The sequence below is a fragment of the Cupressus sempervirens genome, chromosome 5 (genome assembly GCF_028749045.1).
Source record: "Cupressus sempervirens isolate cs-2001-9-10 chromosome 5, ASM2874904v1, whole genome shotgun sequence".
In the NCBI taxonomy this organism is placed as follows: Eukaryota; Viridiplantae; Streptophyta; class Pinopsida; order Cupressales; family Cupressaceae; genus Cupressus; species Cupressus sempervirens.
In genome coordinates this window covers 56,670,671-56,690,129 of record NC_143122.1, presented here as the reverse complement: position 1 = coordinate 56,690,129, position 19,459 = coordinate 56,670,671, and positions in this window count along the sequence as shown.

Sequence of the window (19,459 nt, the reverse complement as noted above, 5' to 3'; positions counted from 1 at the left end):
CTATTGGCACCCTTCTTCCTTTGGGTCCTAGCTAATCTAATTTGGATTATAAGTGGAATCATATTTAGAAACTCCCCTTGTTCCATTACATACATATTTGAATGGTTCAATAGTCTAGAAAAGTGAGACCTCTAGTCCTATTAAAGTGTATCCCTTTCCCCCCTAAATAGTGACATGCTTATGCCTAGCCATAAAATGACTAATTAGTGTGAGAATATGGTAAGTGGAAGACAAAATGAAAATGAAACCATAAACTCAAAGTGGCTTCCTCCCTCATGAAAAAAGAATTATAAAATCAAGTATAAAACCATATTCTATACCCCTACTAATTTGCAACGATAAGAGTTTGACAAAATAGGAAATTACAACAAAAAACACACTTGTTACCACAGTCGTGCAAATGCTCACCACAAATCCTTGTCCAAATTCATTAACCTAAAAAAATGTCTTCCATCCAAATGAAAACAACATGGGAAATGAATCTTAAATTTCCCAAATGCCTCCACATGGCCAGTAACCAAAATGTCCCTTCATCTTTTGAGAAAATGCAAAAGTTGCATTTTGCAACTTTGTAACATTTTTTTTTGCAAAATTGTAACTTTATGACATCTTTGAACCAAACCAAAATATGACCTCAACTATTGAGTCCAATTGGACAAAAAAAATACCAATATAAAATTTATTACAACACATGTCAAAGATCCACCTTTGATTTCCTGTTGACCAATTTTGGGTAATGTTGACCAATTAGAAAACAATGAAATATTAATGCAAAAATATGCCTAAGTGCTTACAAATTGAAATGACATTACTTACAAATGCATAAGACACCTAAACAAATATATCTAATGACTAAACACCAAAATATGGAGGGAGATGGGTAGGATCATGCATGATGGGCCTGCATCACATTCCCAAATTTTAATTTTGTACTTGTGCCTTTAAGAAGGCACTTATTACTACATTATTGAGATTAATGTGGGTAATATCCCCACCACGGTTTTATCCATTAACTCTGTTTCCTTAAATAAAATATGATGTTATGAGTTCTCAAATTTCTTATTTGGTTATGTTTTAGTCTACTTTTTACATGATTTACATGGTGTTTGTGCAATCATTTTGAAGTTATTAAAAGAGTTAGAAGATTGATTCACCCCCTCTCATTATTCTTGAATCGTAGTAATTGGCATCAGAGCTTTGTGCCTTGGAATATGTCTAAAAAATTGAGGAGAAACCTATTGGGATCTAACAACATTCTCAAGTAGCTCTTTATTTCACTTGAAGATATTAACAAGCATAAAACAAGAACATTGAGTTAGAGGAAAATCCTAAGGAAGATGATAGTTTTATCAGAACACTCAGAGATTAGTTGAACAAATTAAGGTCTAAGAAGAAGGAGCCCATTGATCAAATAAAATTTTATAGAATCAATATTATAGAGATTGATAAATATTCTTTCTACCAACTTGATAAAGTAATGAAAGAAAAATAAGACATGCAAAATGACATAGGATTCATAGTTCTTAGGTTGACTAAGGAATTGAATGAAATAAAAGAAAACCAAGAAAATTTTGGCAAATCCCTAAACATAAAAACATGTGAATATCACAAATTGAAAACTTAGATTGCACAAAAGGAACTTGATCTAGATTAAACAAAGCATAATGAGAAAGAACATGAGAAAGTGAGTGAAGTTTAAAGGAATGATCTACTTGAAGCAAAGAAATTCAAGGATGGATTCAAATTGAGAATTAAAATGATTGATGAGTAGTTGGAAAGGAAAATATCAATTGGAGATAACCAAGAATTAGGTTATGAACAAGGAGAATATTATAAGGAGGCAGAAGCTAGAGAATATTAGACTAAGAAACTTAAAGAAATGCCTATAAATCATGCTACTAGACATTAATTCAATGACAAATTCTTTACTTGAAACAAAATTAGTCATACGGAATAGGAATGTTAGATCAATTCAAATGCTACACCCTTCTCGAGGTATTATTTTACATATTGGCAGTATGGAGATAGATTTAGGGAATGTAGATCTAGATATAGATCTAATGCTAATGCAAGAAACCCTACATGCTATAGATGTATTTTATTTGGACATATTGCAAGAAATTGTGGTTTGAGAACCAATTTGAACAATCAAAGGTACGCAAATTAGAATTTCATTTGTTACAAATGTAATAATTGTGCACATATTTCTAAGAATTGTAGATATATAGATAATGGAACTCTTGGTGACCAAAATTATGCACCTGGTTCCAATCCATAAGCTTAGTAATTCTAGTAAAACATAAGATTCATTTTAGTGTGGGATATTAGAAATGAAATGGAACCTTTGGGTTCTAGGTCAGCTCCTATTCTAATAATCACTTTTTTGTACTTGAAACAACTCTAAGGACTTGAAGGGTAAAGGATAAAAAGATAATTTGAAAGAGAAAAGATGGAAATATAATATTACTCAAGGTGATACATAAAAAATGTGACAATACTTTAACCTAGAACACATCACAATATAAAGTGATAGTAATGAAGCATATAGGAAAACACAATTTGGTAGCAACTGAATAAAAATGGTTTACAAATAGGTGGTGCACTACTGTAAAATCCTAAATTAGTAAGAAAAGTGACACTTTCACAACTAACTGAATTATGAAAAAGTAAAGATTCACAATTCTATAACCTAAAAATATTTATATATTTCTTAATTAAGGTATGATTTCAAGACATTAGCATGCAGGATTTGAACAACCTCAACATGAAAACATCGAATTGAAATAATAAATTACACAAAATGGGAATTCCAAATAGGTCTCAAAGATTCTGTATATTTAAATTAACTACAAAGGTACCATCAAAAGTATTGTATGTTACAACTGCAAAAAGATACAAGCTTCTTCCAAAAGCTTCTCTCAATAATGCAAAAGAACTATCTAAAAAAAGAGCTTCAACAACTCATAAGTACAAAATTCCTAATCCACTAAGGGTTGGATGCCTAAAAAGACCTAGAAAAGAGGACCTAAACCTTTGAAAAAGTCACCAAAAATCTAAAAATTTCTAACCAAGTCTTTGACAACCTTGGTGAGTTGCGTAAAATTGTCCTCAAAAGACTCAAACTTCTCATAAATGTTCTTTAAAGACCATGAAGAAGTCAAATTTGACCCTTCCTAAATTCCTTCCATGACTCCTATATATGCTCCTCATATTCTTCAATTGATTCAAATGCTTGGTCAATACATAATGACAAGTCTACCCAATCTTCTTGAACACATGTCACATTTTGTTGACTTTGGCAACTTCAAATTATTGAGTAATGGAGTGAAATATAATAGTAAAATTTTGAATATTTCAAATATTTGCATATCAAAAATGTTAAATCATCAAAGGACTTATAATGATGTCATTTAATAATTTAATTTCACATTATAATTATGATGCAAATCTAGAAACTAAAACACCTAATCCACAACCCACAAAATACATTTGAAGGGGGTAAAAAAGGAAAAAGAAAAACAAGAAAAAAATATCACTAATGTAAATCAATTTCAAAGTCTTGTGAAATACCCATAAATGCATACTTCCTTACAATAACCCCAGATGCTCATTCACACTTAAAATTTTCTAGACAATAATTGATGGCAATATGAAAGCCTACTGATTTTTGGATGTTGAACTGATGGGATTCATTACATTTTCACCAACCATGTGTAAATATTAAATCAAGCAAAGAAACAGAACCAAGAAGATGAATACACGAACACAAGATTTATCATGGTTCAACAAAATTTTACTACGTCCACACTCATAAATATTATTAATAGTTAACCAATACAATACATATACATGATAGTATATGTGTATTTATACAATGGCATAATCCTTCAACTGAAGAGCCATGATAAGCTTAATAGTAAGTGTGATTGTTGGACTTCATAACTGTTGGTAAACATATTTGTTCTTTTAGATTATTACTCTTTAATGCCCAATTTAGAACAATATCTAATCACAAACAGTTGGAAAGCTCTTTATGGATATTTTAACTTTTCTCTAAATTGGTAGGTACAGCTCCCTGAAATAGATTTACAATGAATTATGTTTTCTTCCTAAACTACTTTAGGGTATGTTCTTAACCTGAGAACAGTAGAGGGATAACCGAGCTAGACCTAAAAAAATCCAACTCAGGCAAGTAAAACTTCTCATTTCTGAAACAAATTTATGCATCCACACATCTTATGAATCCATAAATTCCATCCACATAATTAACTGATGCTTCACTAACTGATGCAGGAGTTTCTAACAAATTTTTGCATGTCATTTCACTTTTCTCATTGGCCCAATGGTTACTTTCCTTTATTACAAACTTACTTTCCCATTTTTCACCAAGTTACAGAGAATTAAGAACGGAGTACTCCGTGGGGATAAATCTGCCTAGCTAGATTTTTCTCAAGATACCTTCCCAAATGTGATCAACTGGCTTCCATTATCCTTTTTAAGCATCAAATGATTGATCTATGAGCCCAACATGTTTGTAGAAGTAATGTTTAAATGGATGCAAAAATTCGCTTCAAAGGGTTGAAAACCCACCGAGGAGAAGGTGACCTCTATTTTTTCGCCTTTGTCTCATTTTTACTTAGCCCCTTTAAGTCAATGTGTCTCTAAGCTTCAAAAAAATTTAAAAGGGTTGCAAAAATGAAAAATGAACCCACTTACATGCTTTTCTCCCTTACAAATGTTTTTGTTAGAAAACTGTCTTCCTTGGTTAAAAACCTGTCGTGGAGAAGCTACTTCAAAATTTTCAAACAGATGCTATTCTAATCATTATAATGGTTTTTGAGTAACTCCTGAGGTAGAATACTACAATGTACGAACAATCTATCCATAAAACAACTTGTTTGTTCTTTGTTTAATCCAGTAAACCTCATTAGTTGGCCTTTGCAAAAAATCACCTACACAGTGAGAAAATCCGCCAAGAAGAAGCTGATGCTAGGTTTTTCGCAGACTTCATTTTCTTTATGTGTAAACTATAATGAGTTATGAGCAAGTTCTTTCTTGGAAATGACTTTGTGAAGATCATCGTACAAACCAAGAATCTCCATCGAAAAGGATCTTAGATTACCCACAAAACTCATGACAACAAGGCGAAACCCACCTGGTTATGTAATGCAGGACAAGAAGGAAGATGAAAATTTGATGGAGAGACTTTTCACTAGGGGAAAAGAAACAGAATCAGACATACCTAAAACTAATTGAGACACAAGACCATTTGCCACTTTGCATAATGGGTACAAGATGAAAAGTGGGGCAATAGTTGGCTCTGACTGGGGACTTGGGTTGATCATACCCAAGCAAGGAACTCAAAATCTCTAGTTTTGCAAAGAAGGTAAAAAAAGGTGGCAACACAACAAAACACAACGAAACAAAGAACAAGAAAACAAAAGCAAAGTGAAATGACTATCTAGGAAACACAAGGAGATACTAAGCCTAACTATAATACAAATACAAGGGTTACCTATTTTTAGTTAGCAATTTGATAAAGCTTCAGATCTTGACCATTATATGTCAGGGGTAGTACTTCGCCATCTTCATATGCCAATTTGAAAGAATTGTTTTCAAATGCCTGATGAATCTTGAATGGGCCTTTCCATAAAGTATCAAACTTCTTATGCATTCCTTTCAGAGCACTTTGCTTATCACAAAGCAACACACTATCTCCCACCATGAATTTTTGTGGTCTTGTTCTCTTATCAAAGAGATCCTTCACTCGCATCTGGTGTTGTGTGATGTGGTCTACGATTTCCTCCCTTTCTTCTTCAAGTTTACTCATGTACAGGATCCTCTTTTCTAAACCATCCTTGAAAACATCATCTTTGATCATCATTCTTAGTTTATTTGTGGCTATTTCCAAAGGTAAGGGAAGATTAGCTTCGGTTCCATAAAACAATTTGAAGGGAGATATGTTGATTGCCCTTTTAGGTGTCAGTATATCTACCCACAATGCCTCATGAATCTTTTTGTGCCAACTCTTTTGATTATCTGAAACCAATTTCTTAGCAATATTCATCAGATTCTTATTACTTGACTTAGCATGGCCATTTCCTTGGGGAAAATAGTCAGATGAATGACCCATGGTGATCCCATACTCAAAGAAGAAATCAATAATTTCAATCGAAGAAAAATAAGATGCATTATCCATCACTAGTTTAATAGGAACACCAAATCTAACCAATATGCTCTCCTTTATGAATTCACACACCACCTCGGAAGTAGTTTTCTTAGTAGCTTTAGCTTCTATTTACTTGGTGAAGTAGTTAGTTGCAGTTATCACATATTGGTGACCAACACCGAATATGGGACTAATTGGACCAATGAAGTCAAGACCCCATTGTTGAAAAGAGCCTTCAATGATAACATGTCTCAATGGCAGAGCAGCTAATTGAGGATGTCCAGAGAACATCTTGCACTTCTTGCATTTTGCTACCTAGGCATATGCATCTTTAAACATACTAGGCTAGTAATAACACTACCTTAGTATCTTAAAAGTTGTGACTGAGGATGAGAAATGACCTCCACAAGCATCATCATGAAATGTTTTCAACATTTTTTCTTGTTTTTGTTTGTCCACACACCTAAGGAAAGTGTCGTCAATGGATTTTTTGAATAGCTTATCATCCCAAATCACATACTTGGCTACTTTCAATTTGAGATCTCACCTTTTTTTTGCATTTAAGCCTTATGGGCATTCACCATATGTCAACAGATAAGAAATATTCTCAAACCATGAATCATAGAGGCCTATAACCAACACCAACTGCTTCTCTCCTGATTCTTTCGATTCTTCAGCTATCTTGTTTTCTACAATCGCTTTGTACAAAGAATTTCCCCTTATCAACCTGGTAGGTTTTATTTCTATATCATACTCTTGTATCTTTTCCACCCATGCTCCTTTGGCATTACAACCCACATCCTGATGTGTCAATACACTCTTCATTGCTACATTCGGGACAAAGACCACAGAATGTGAATGCAAGATATAAAATTGAAAATTTTTAAGGGCTTTGACTACTACAAAGGCGTACTTTTCAATTTGCGAATATTTAAATTCATGATTCTTCAAAGGTATGCTCATGAAAGCTATTGGGACTTGTACACCCTCATCATTTTCTTGCATAAGTATGACCGATAGGGTGTGTTCAAAAGCATAACAATAGATGATGAAATCTCGTTTATAATTCGGATGACATAACATAGGGGCATTAGTAATAGCAGTCTTTATATCTTGAAAGGCTCACTTTCCCACCTTATTCCATTTGAAACTTGAATTTCCTTTCATCCTATTTGCTATGTGTTTAATTGTTTCTACAAAATTAGGCACAAACCTTTTGAGAAAATTCACCTACCCAAAAAAAGATTTAACTCCTATCTTATTCAAAGGCAAGCTCAATCTTTGAATAGCCTCTACCCATTGAGGGTTGATCCTAATGCCTTCTTGGGACACTTTATGACCTAGGAGTTTCCCCTCTGTTACACAGAAAACTGACTTCTTGGGATTGAGAGAAATTCCATGCTCTTTGCATCTTTGCAAAAATTTTCTCAAATCTTCCATATGATCTTTCCTTTTTCTTGAGAATATGTGAGGTCATCCAAGTATATGACTATGATTCAATCTTTCAAATCGGTGAATGTCTTACTCATGCACCTTTGGAATGTAGCACCAGCATTGATAAGTCCAAAAGGAATTATACAATACACAAATGTACCCCAAGGAGTAGTGAACGTCGTCTTGTGCTGGTCTTTCTCCTCTACTTCAACCTAATTATAACCTAAGAATTCGTTAAGCATAGACATCATTTTAGATCCCGCCACTGTTTGCAATAAATAATCCATATTAGGAAGAGCAAAGTTATCTTTCAGGGATGCTTGAATCAAATTGTGGAATTCAACACAAATTCTTATTTCTCCGTTCTTCTTTCAGACGGGTACTATATTGGCTATCTAGGTGGAATGATGAATGGGATAAATGATTCTCACTTTTAACATCTTATCTACTTCCTAGAAGATGGCATCTGTGACTTTAGGATTGTAGTTCCTTTGTTTCTACCGAAAAGGAACTGCATCAGGCTTCAGTGGGATTTGGTGTTTTACCTTCCCATCTCTATAACTTTCAAAATCTTCGTAGCTCCATGCAAAAACATCTCCAAATTCCATGAGTAGATTTCTTGCAATTTCTTTCTCTTCAGGTGAACAACACTTCCCAACATTGATCATTCTGGGATTATGAATATTTCCAATATTAACTCCTTCATATTCACCCATTTTTGGCCCCTTTTCCGCTCTCTTTTTCTTTATGTAAGCATCATGTCTATTAAATAATTTTTCTAAAGCCACAAAATATGGAGGAATAATATTACCTTTCATCTGAATTTCTCCATTTTTATTCTGTTCCCCACTCACATCAGAGCTTTCATTGTTACTTCCACTAGATTCATGCTCAAAACTAGACTTTTCATTTTCAAGGAACATTTGCAAACTTTTATCATCGTTGAAAACTTGCCATGATTCTATGTTATCTGGAACGCTAGATCAATACACAATTTTGATCTAATACTCTTTTTTTTGAAATTAGGGTGAGGAAGTAGCAGGGATGCAAAGACTGCTAAGGAATCAACTTTAGTATTCATCTCTCTCGGAACCATTTCAATAGAGAAGGCATCTAGGCCTTCAATTTCATCCCAGACCCTATTTCTGTAATTCTTCAACTTATGATTTTTAGCAGAATATTGTCCTTTTACTTGGTTTACAATAAGCTCTACATCACCTTGAGCTTTTAAAATCTTTATACCTATTTCTTTTTCTATTATTATCCCCAGTAATAAGGCCTCATATTTCGCAGTATTATTTGTATTCCCAAATTCTAATTTGAAAGCCATAGGTTCAGGTTCTCCTCTCGTGGATATCAATACTACACCTGCTCCAGATCCAAAGGTGGCACAAATTCCATCAAATTCAAGTGTCCATATACTTGATGCATTTTAATTTCTTTTAAAAACTTCCTTTCTTTGACTCTCATCTATTTGTTCATCTGAACCTTCCTCGGTAAACAACATATAGTTGCCGAATTCCAGCTCTTGGTAGAGAATCTGAGCATTAGGGTCATCTGATTTCAAGACTGTGAACTTTGCCTTCTCCTCAGGTTTTAATTTGACCTTCTTATTCCTAATAGGTATCACTGCTTGTGACCAGTCTAGCTTTATTTCTCCTCCTAAGTCTTGATAAAAACTTCTACTTAAAAGGAGTCCATAACTAGCTGGAATATCAACTACCAAAATAGTCAATAGGAGCTTATTTTCTGGGTGAGAAGCTAAGGCTACCTGAGCATCTTTAATCTGCCCAAGTAATGGAACTTGTTTATCATCCATTGAGTAGCACCTTCCATGTACTTTTGTGAGATTGAGACCCAAGACTTTGGCCATGGAATAAGGCATAACATTACCTAATTCACTTGAGTCTATTATACAATTATTGAGTTTACATCCATTAATATAAAATGAAATATAAAAAGGCTTAGGTTTTTGTCTTGGTGATGTTGCCAAGATTGTAGAGTCTTCCTGGTTAAACAAGATAGATGTCAAGGTTTCATCTTCCTTCTCAACCATTACATTACAATTTGTATCTGATGTACTTCCTTTACACTGGTCTACCAGTCTTTTTAACTTGGAAGGATGTGACTTTAAATAATCAATAGTAGAAATTTGAATCTTTGACTCTTCACAAAATTGAATGAAATCAAAGGATGTCTTATCCTTACCCATATGTGAAGTAGTTGTTCCTTGATCGGTATGTGTATTATTTGTTGAAGAACTAGAATCATTTCTGTGAGTGTGAGTAGAGGATTGATTCTTTGACCTTTGCCCACGAGTAAGCACTATGTCTAAAGTTCCATCGATTTTTGCATAGCAGTCACCTTTTGATTTAGAATTTGATTCGTATTCCAAAAATAAATTTTTAGAGTTGCCATTTGGATAGGAATTAGGCTCTGAACAAGGAGTCACAATGTCTAATTTGTTAGTAGATAACAACTGCATCATGCAAGAAGTCTCAGGACAACTCTCACTATCATGATTTGTGGTCAAATGAAAGATGCACATATTTCCTTTTTTCAATGCTACCTCAATTTGCAACCTAGGTTGTGAACTTGTAAGCTGCGAAAACCTACTTGCGTTGCTTCTTCCCTGTGAATTTTGATAATTTCATTGATAGTCCCTATTGAATCTGGTAACTGGTTCTTCATTGCTACTAGCTCATTATAGAACTTCTGAATCATCTCCTCCGATGACGTGGTATTACTAGAACTTCCTTTAGTTTGAAGTTCTCGTTTTCATTTTCTCGTAGAAATGAAATCATCCTCACATTTAATCGCCTTCTTTTGTGCATCAGCTAGATCCGTGGGATGTGCCCTCCTTAAATCATAATTGACATCTGGAGGCATTGCACTAATAAAGAAGGTTTTCAAATTACCAGGTGTGGGTCTATCAACAACTAGAATTTTGCTGATAATCTTATTGAATTTGGCAAAAAAATCCCTCATGCTCATAGTTGGTTGCTTCTTAATTGAAGTCAACTGTGTTAGTAAGGCATGTTCATCTTTTGCAATCTTAAATCTTATCTCAAAGGCTGTCCTTAATGTATCCCAATTAGTTATTGAGTCGTCAGCTAGATGGTAAAACTAGTTCGCTACATTGTTTATGAAGGTCTCTACGAAAAACCTTACAACCACATCTTCATGTCCCAACCCTAAGATATGAATGGTGACAGAGAAAACTTTAATGTGTTCATTTGTAGTGACTTTCCCATCACCTAAGAATTTAGGGAAATTCTTCCTCAAACCGGCCAGAAGTGGATGATAAGCATTTAACGCTAAGGGTCCTGTTGCCATAGCTCATGGAGTAGCCATGATTGTCTTGGCAGTATATGGCAGGAAATTAACAATTGGAGGAGTAGTAACTCCGTGTAGTGCTAACACTTGACAAGTGGAATGCAAAGTGTTGACATCTTGATTTTTAATAGGGGAAGGGGGTCTGCTCCGAATTTTACCTTCACTTTTCCACTTTGGGATGTCTAAATAGGAAAGTTGATCTTTGCAAGCTTATCAAAGATAGGGTCTTGCCCGTGCTGTTCCTTGCTACTTCTGAGGAACCTAAATTGTTCCAGGATGTTGGGTCTAGTTTATCCCTAAGCTTCTTGTCTCAATTGTCTTTCCACTCTTTAGATATCTCTCCTTTGAACAACTCTCTCCAAGGCTTCAACTCTCCTCTCTTCTTCCTCCAATACCTGGCTAGCATTCCTATAATGTTTAGCGTTCCTTGTATGTCTACAAACGAATGTGTTTAGGGATGAAATTATCTCCTCCTGGTCATCTTGGAAACCAAGGTTAGGTTGGAGCACTTGAATTATGTTTTCATGAGGTAGCACCATTTTTCCTCATGACATAGGCTTTTTGGTCAAGCGATTGTTCATCTCCCTAGCAGAGTCATCAAAAATATGTTGGTAAACATATTTGTTCTTTCAAATTATTACTCTTTAATGCCCAATTTGGAACAATATCTTATCACAAATAGTTGGAAAGCTCTTTATGGATATTTTAGCTTTTCTTTGAATTGGTAGATATAGCTCCTTGAAATAGAGTTATAATGAATTTTTTTTTCTTCCTAATCTACTTTAGGGTATGTTCTTAACCTGAGAACAACAGAGGGATAATCGAGCTAGACCTAAACAAAATCCAACTCAAGCAAGCAAAACTTCTCATTTCTGAAATAGATTTATGCATCCACACATCTTATGAATCCATAAATTCCATCCACATAATTAATTGATGCTTCACTAAGCTAATTCAAATCTAAACTGTGATTAATAAAATGGAAATACTAGCAGAATCCCTTTGTTGAATGAATTATAGTAATACTTATCACATTCATTGGTTGCCTCGAAACAATGGAGGCAAAACTCTGTTCTTCCCTTATTCCAATTCAAAATGAAAGAGAAAACATAAACTAAATATAATAGTAACTGGAATAGAAAATGATTGACATAAAATACCATTCAATTGTCTCTACAACAAACAATACTTCACACCAAAAAATTCACCGACCTTTCATTAATCTTTTCAATTCATACATATAGAGTTTTGAGATGACCGTTACAAAGGAAGTTTAATCGGTTCATCTTCTAAGGGTGAAAAATGGCAAGGTGCCAGTTTCTCATATTACAAAATTACAAAAGAAAACAAAAAGAGGGTATAATATGAATCATTTAGATTTCTTCCCCTTTTCTATTTTTGCTCTATGTGACTTGGCAGAAACCATTATTGGGATAAGCTCTTCATGATTGGGCACATGTATATTGGTGAATCTCAAAAGCCATTTTGCATATTCCCTTGCCAACTCTTTTATGGAATTCAACTAATCTGGCAACTCTTCTATGACCACATGTACCCATCCACTAAGCGCCTGGAGTTCTATAGTTCTGTTCTGGCTACTGGAAGCTATTGTGGACAAATTATCTAAAAAAGTAGAGAAATTAATTTTCATCACTTCTATTCTGATGAAGTCCTTTTCTTGGCCACTAGTTTGAGAGTCAATATGTAACACTCTCATCAGCTCAAATCCTCTATCTTGAGTCTTCTTTATTTTTCCCTCTGTCTCCTTGAGCCCTTTCTCAGCTTCTTGGATCATTTCTAGTTTGAACTACATACTTTAGAACCATTCAAACAAAGGTTCATTCCCTTTCTTTAGAATCTTGGCTTTGACTGCTTCCTTGGCTTTCATCTAGATGATCATCTTCAAAAGGGAGATGCATTCATCACATCTGACTCTTTCTCTAGCCAAAGTATTACTGTTAGATAATATGTTATCCTTTTCTGTTTCCAATTTGAGGATAACATTTCCAATTTGATCTATGAGAGAAATTCCTTTTGATTTGAGTCTCTCAATCTACTCTCTACCGATCTGGCCATAGTGCCTATCTTCCTGGAGCTAGGAAATGAGAGCTTGCACTTCAGCTGCACTAGGGGTCTGAGTCATAGACATACCAGAAATAGTTGCTAGTGGAGTGACTAGCTACCTAATAAACTTATTCAATTCTTCTATTTCTGCCTTCATCTTGATCTTTGACAACTTGAGACTCTCTAATTGTCCTTCAATCACTTCATTACTCGATCTCCACAAGCCAACCTTTTTATCATGTCTAGCTTCCCCAAGGTCAATTGAATGCAAAGTAAAATCATTAGGAGTCATATCCTCAATTCTCCCTCCTTTCTTCAACTTTGCTATCTCCATTGTCAAGTGCCCTGTTTTTGGATCTTGTCCAAGTATGGACAGAGTCTTCTATTTCTTGACCTTTATCAATGCAGTCCTAGAACAAACTGCAAGGGATACAGTGTCTTTTGCAGAAACACCCTCATCCTTTCTCTTTCTTTTCCTTTCCAAAGTATCTTCTAGCCAAGAATCAGCTCCTATCACCTTGGAAGCTATTCTGAGTGATTTGATGCTGAACATCTTCTTCTTCACTTGAGTCATGGCCACAATAGTTGAAGAGAAAGGATTCTTTGAATCCTTAGAAAAGAGTCTGGAAGAATCCTGGCCCTTTTCTATTTCCAAAGTCTTCTTCATCTCTTCATCCGATTTAGTTGACTTACTAGTGCTACTTTTTCCATCCCCTAAGTCTATTATCTGTATGGGAGAGCCATCTAGTCTCAACAGGGAAGCACTTAGTGATGGCACGAGGCTGTGATGAGGGGATAGGATTGGAGTGGTATGCGAAGAAGGAACAGGGGTAGTGTGAGGAGATGGAATGGGAGTAGTATGTGGGGAAGGTACTGGGGAAGGAGCATTATCCTTTGGTTCTTCTGCTTTCTTCTCTTCAGTACCAGTTTGGGTTCCTATAACTGGCAAGGATCCATCATGACATGTTGGGGCTATAGGAACATTCTTGTCTGGGGGTTGATCACCTTTGCCCATAGGTTGAGCTGGTCCTTGGGTGAAGCTATGGTCACACCCGCTATAACACTCTGAGATGAAGTAGGTGTTGTAGCTACTGGAGAGGCTTGAGTGGCTGCACCCTTACTCTGACTCTTTCTGGCTGTCCACTCAACCCACTTCCTAATTCTTTTGATTATCCTTGCCATCATAATATCAAGACTCTCCTCCATGTCCACATATGGCTCAAAACTGATAGGAATTCCTCTTAGTTTAGTAAGATATGTATTGCTATACATATTTTGACCATCATCCTCTAATCCCTCTATGTTGAGATCAACACCATATGTCTTTATTTGTTCCACTATGAGTCTGGAAAATGCATGATCACGGCTCTCCAACTCATCTCTGCAATCTGCCCAATAATCCTTCAGAGTGGTGACATGTTTGATCACGCTCCCAATCTGAAGCACCTCCCTTGCATATCCATTTGGGTTGAACATGGGCCTCATAACTTCATATTCCTCCAATTTGTACTTACTCTCGAATGCCTTGAACATGTTTTTAGCATTAGACCGAGAATCACAATTGTAAGCCCCAACCTTCATGGGGAGCTCATATCCCTTCTTCCTTAGACTGGTGCTCAACATGCTCACTTAAATAGCTTGTCTTATGATCTCTATGAGCATGATCATGTCGCTTGGGTATCTAGGTAGTTTTAGAGGAAATCCGTCGAAAGCTGCAAGATGCAAATATGAGAAGGATGAGAATTGAATGAAGTAGCTACCAAACTGGCTAATGGCTGCCATCACTTCTGGACTAAACCTCCTCTCCGAGCATCTTTGTAGCTCCCTGAAAATCCTCATTGTAAATGAGTCATTGACCCTAACATACTCTACATAACTATTCTGTAACTACAAGCATGGATAAAATTCATAACTTTTTACATCATCAAGAAAATCCTCTATTCTAAGAAGGCTTGGCCACAATTGTAAGGAAGCCAACATGTAAATTAGGAAAGAAGACGTGTAGAAGATATTGTAGAATTTTGCAGCACTGAGAGCTTTAGACAGATGTTCACTCACCTCATACGCCCAATCAACATAATGTGTGTCTGAACAGATGATTTTCACTAAAAAGAAATATTGTTCTACGAAATTGAGTACTTCTACCTCACCTTTCAATCGGTGCAAAAGAACCAAGATGTCCATGATTTTGGGCTTGAGATCAGTGCCAAAAAGGGTCTTAGGAACCTTACTCTTAGGTCCTCATGGCTTTTAGAACCAAGACTTCATAATTTCTTTCTGCCACACCATCTTCTTCAAGGAGAACTCAGACATGGATACTCCCATGGTCAAATTAGAAAATTCTTCTCGCTCTAGAATTCAAAGGCAATTGACTACAGTTTGCCGATCAATTTAGATCAAAGCTGTATGATCCGACAACATAATTTTTTTAGTATCCAGATTGTAATGGTTAATGCATTCAAAAATCAGCTCAGGGGCTTGAATTGCTACTGGAAACCTGACTACTTCCACTAGTCTGCTTCCTCAAAGTTTCTCTATTATAGGGTGGATTGGCTCTGTCTTCAACCTTCTTTGAAAATCATGCATGTCAAAGAAGCGGAGTGAAGTATCTATGACATTCTGCAATGTTGACTTAAACCCATTCAATCCATTGAAACCGACAAATCTTGTTGCCATCTTGACTAAGATAGAGATGAGCTGTAAATCTTAAAATTGAAAATAGTACAGAGAGTAGAGCTTTACAGCTGCGAGGATTCTGAAATCACTATTCAATTCAACAGCATAACAATTCAAATAAGAAAGCGGTAGTTTGAAAATCTGTTACATTCATCTCTATATAGAAATCCCAATCCACCTGTTAATCTTCAAGATCCGCGCGACATGAGTGAATTAAAGGATTAATCCTTTAGATTAGTAAATGTGAGGGTTTCTAATGGATTTTTGCATGTCATTTCACTATTCCTATTGGCCCAACGGTTACTTTCCTTTATTACAGACTTACTTTCCCATTTTTCACCAAGTTGTGGAGAATTAAGAACAGAGTACTCCGTGGGGATAAATCTGCCTAGCTAGATTTTGCTCAAGATACCTTCCCAAATGTAATCAGTTGGCTTCCATTATCCTTTTTAAGCATCTTGTGATGGATCTATGAGCCCAACATGTTTGCAGAAGTAATTTTTCAATGGATGCAAAAATTCGCTTCCAAGGGTTGAAAACCTGTCGAGGAGAAGGCGACCTCTATTTTTCTACCTTTGTCTCATTTTCACTTAGCCCCTTTGAGTCAATGTGTCTCTAAGCTTCAGAAAATTTTAAAAGGGTTGTGAAAATGAAAAATGAACCCACTTACTTGATTTTCTCCCTTACAAATGTTTTTGTGAGAAAACTGACTTCCTTGGTCGAAAACCCGCCGTGGAGAAGCTACTTCAGAATTTTCTGCTAGATGTTATTCTGATCATTATAATGATATCTGAGTAACTCCTGAGGTAGAATACTACAACATAGGAACAATCTATCCATAAAACAACTTGTTTCTTCTTTGTTTTAGCTTGTAAACCTCATTAGTTGGCCTTTGCAAAAAATCACCTACACAGTGTGAAAATCCGCCAAGGAGAAGCCGATGTTAGGTTTTCCACAGACTTCATTTTTTTTTATGTGTAAACTATAATGAGTCATGAGCAAGTTCTTTCTTGGAAATGACTTTGTGAAGATCATCATACAAACTAGGAATCTCCATCGAAAAGGATCTTAGATTACCCACAAAACTCATGACAACAAGGGGGAACCCACCCGGTTATGTAATGCAAGAGAAGCAGGAAGATGAAAATCCGATGGAGAGACTTTTCACTTGGGGAAAAGAAATAAACTCAGACATACCTAAAACTAATTGAGACACAAGACCATTTTCCACTTTGCATAATGGGTACAAGATGAAAAGTGGGGCAATAATATCCCAACAATTTCCCCCGTGAAGACCAACTGGCACAGCGATGCATTTCAACATTATCTACTCCCTATTTTGAATCTCAGAGAACAATGAGGCCTTGAGAAGATGTCAAATTTTCTAGAACTTGTTCCAACATAGTCTGGATGAGTCTTCTCCAAGTCTGATCAGAATCAAAAACATATTCTCTTATGAAAAACTCAGAAAAAAACTTTCCTGTCAATCCATAATCGAAAAAACTACCTTTCATGGATTCAAAACATACTTTTTTCCCTATGCACAACATGATCTCCAATGAAATATGGAGTAATTATGAGATCAATATTATCTGACTCCAATACCTAACCACAAAGAGGCAAGTTCCAATATTGTTCCCTGAAATCATTGTGAAGTCTCCTTTCCAATTTTCTACACTATAATTATGTTCCATGACCATCAATTTATCCACAACCGATTCTATCTTGTCCTTTATGGACAGTTTGAAGTCTTTCTCCACCATTGCCACCGTCTTGTGATCACAGATAACAATTATAGTAGTGGTCATCTGTGCAAATCCCAACAACCCTGGAGTCATCAACTTTACTTTAAAACAGATGGAACACATAGTAGGGTCATTATCATAGGGTATTTCCATGCTCGACTCTACCACACAAGCCCTCAGGTTGACTTCCTGCATATCCTCAATGCCTATAAGAACATTTCTTTCTATGCCTTCTACCTACTTTGTGTGGTATGCCTTAGGACATTTCTTCCAATCACAGAGAACTAGGTTTCCCACATCATAACATTGTTCCATTGATGTGTCTATTCTGAATGAATGAGAATGTGAAGGGTGTGATCCTTAGATTCTATCCCAAATGGTAAGAACCATCAAGAGAAAACACCTCTATATACCGCAATAGATTAGAAGAGGTGACTATTTGAGGAGGTAAATCCTTTGTTAGTACCTTGCATTCAATACCTCCCAAAATATCACACTTTTCACATTGAGATGAGCATGTCATTGGTTGAAAACAAAACAAAGGCCCCAACTCATGGTTTGATTCAAACGACTCTTTTTGACTAGCTTCCAAAGACAATGGTCTTCTTGGAAGAAAATGGTGAATTAATAAAAACCTATGGGAAGTCCAATATGGTCTGTGCATAATGAGAATGGGGAATAATTTTTCCCCCCCACTATCCAATGTCTTCTATTCACACTGTTGAGGAAGTTGCACGCTACCAACATCCTTCTAGTTTTTTTTGCCACCCAAATTATCATGGTGCCTTGGGTTAGTATCATGTGCCTTCATGTCCATCATCAGCTAGCTACGATCAATAAAAGGATCCCACGGGGTGATCTCAACAAAACTTCCCACCAAGGATCAATCCTTGGACCTACCTTGCAACTTCTCCAACTTTGATCCTAGAGACGCAATTGAGTCATCAAACCATTGTAACTCCCTCTAGAATTGTGCCAATCTGAGCTATCAGAGTTCCTCCAGAAAGCTTGATTTGGCCCTTGGACTTTCAAATCCCAACACATTTCCCTATCTTTGTCAAGAGAACATGTTGGAAGGCCAAACTTTTCATTTTTACTCGGGTGCAATGGAGAAGAATTAACTATCTCCAAAGCCTCCACACCATTGCTGCTAGACAACTCATTGTTGCCCATTTCACTTTCAAAACTGATAACATTATCTATTCCTTTTGATTTGTTGAATGACAGTTGAATAACCTCTTTTTCTTGAGTCTGACAGTTACTTTCCAAACAATGGCTATCTGTTGAAGGATCTGTATATTCGATTGTTGGTGAGAACACAGGGGTAACATTCAAACTTCTAGCTTGCAAACTTTTGGTAACTGGACTTGGTGAGGAAACCTCATTTTCATATGCCCAATTCTTGGCATCATATTCCTCATTTACATCAAATTAATTTTCATCCACTACCAATTTTCCATTCCTTGCTCCTTATTTGCGAATTTCACCCCCTTGATTAGAGAGGAAAACTTCACAACAAACACATTCTTTGTTCACCAAAGAAGTCATCTCTGCCTTTTGCATGGAGATAATAAGTCTAAAACCCATCCCACAAGGCCATCTCTTCTTGTTGAGAGTATATGTCATAGTTGCATCGATTCTAGGGAAAGGAATAAGCCTACCATCCTCTTCTTCTTCAGATGAATCTTTCTCTCCTTCATGTGAATCCTCCTCACTTTTCCATCCATCCCACTAGCATACACAACATTTCTTTACAACTTTCAGATACACAACATCTCTTAAATTATCAAGGAATTCATCGACGACATAATCAATCCCATTTTCTTCCATCTCTACTCTAGCCTTACCTCAGTTCTGATACCAATTATAAATATTAAATCAAGAAAAGAAACATAACAAAGAAGATGAATATATGAACACAAGATTTATTGTGGTTTGACAAAACTTGCCTATGTCCAAGAAATCTTATTAATAGTGAATCGATACAATACAATACATGATAGTATATATTTATTATACAATGGCATAAGCCTTC